This window comes from Pteropus alecto, unplaced genomic scaffold, assembly GCF_000325575.1.
Source record: "Pteropus alecto unplaced genomic scaffold, ASM32557v1 scaffold3, whole genome shotgun sequence".
In the NCBI taxonomy this organism is placed as follows: Eukaryota; Metazoa; Chordata; class Mammalia; order Chiroptera; family Pteropodidae; genus Pteropus; species Pteropus alecto.
The window spans coordinates 34,933,782-34,934,678 of NW_006442484.1; positions in this window are offsets into that span (position 1 = coordinate 34,933,782).

The window sequence follows — 897 nt, forward strand, 5'->3', positions numbered from 1 at the left end:
GTATTTAATTTCATTTTCATTCTTTAGAAGATATGATTTTGGAGACAAGTTCTCCCTTGCCCATATCCTGACTTTAAAATCCCAGTGATAATAGCTGTTAGCAATTTAATGTGCTTCCTTGAAGATTTTACATACACATTTATAACCATTTGTATATATTTTTTCATTTTGATAGTGGCTCCTTTTTAAATTTATTGGGTGACATTGGTAATGAAAGTATAGGTTTAAAGTGTACAGTTTTGTAAAGGGAGACACAGACCAAAACACCATTGTATTAGGGGACCTAAATACTCCACTGTTGGATATGGACAGATCATCTAAACAGAAAATCATTAAGAAAATAATATCCTTAAATGACACATTAGACCAACTGGACATAATTGACATATACAGAGCCTTCCAACCAAACACAGCTGCTTATACATTCTTCTCTAGTGCACATGGAATATTCTCAAGAATTGAGCACATACTGGGACACAGAGATAGCCTCAACAAATATAAGAGGGTTGAAATCATACCAACCATATTATCTGATCATAATGCTTTGAAACTAGAGATCAACTGCAAAAGGAAATCAGGAAGAACCACAAATATATGGAGATTAAGCTAATGAGGAATAACTAGATCAGAGAAGAAATAAAAAGAGGATCAAGAGATACATAGAAACAAATGATAATGATAATCAACATATCAAAACTTTTGGGACATGGCAAAAGCTGTCAGAAGAGGAAAGTTCATATTATTACATGCCTAACTCCAAAAACAAGAATGAGCCCAAATAAACAACCAAATGGTTCATCTTAAAACTAGAAAAGGAAGAACAAATGAAGCCTAAAGTCAGCAGAAGGAAAGAAATAATCAAAATTAGAGCAGAAATAAATGAAATTGAAAACAAAA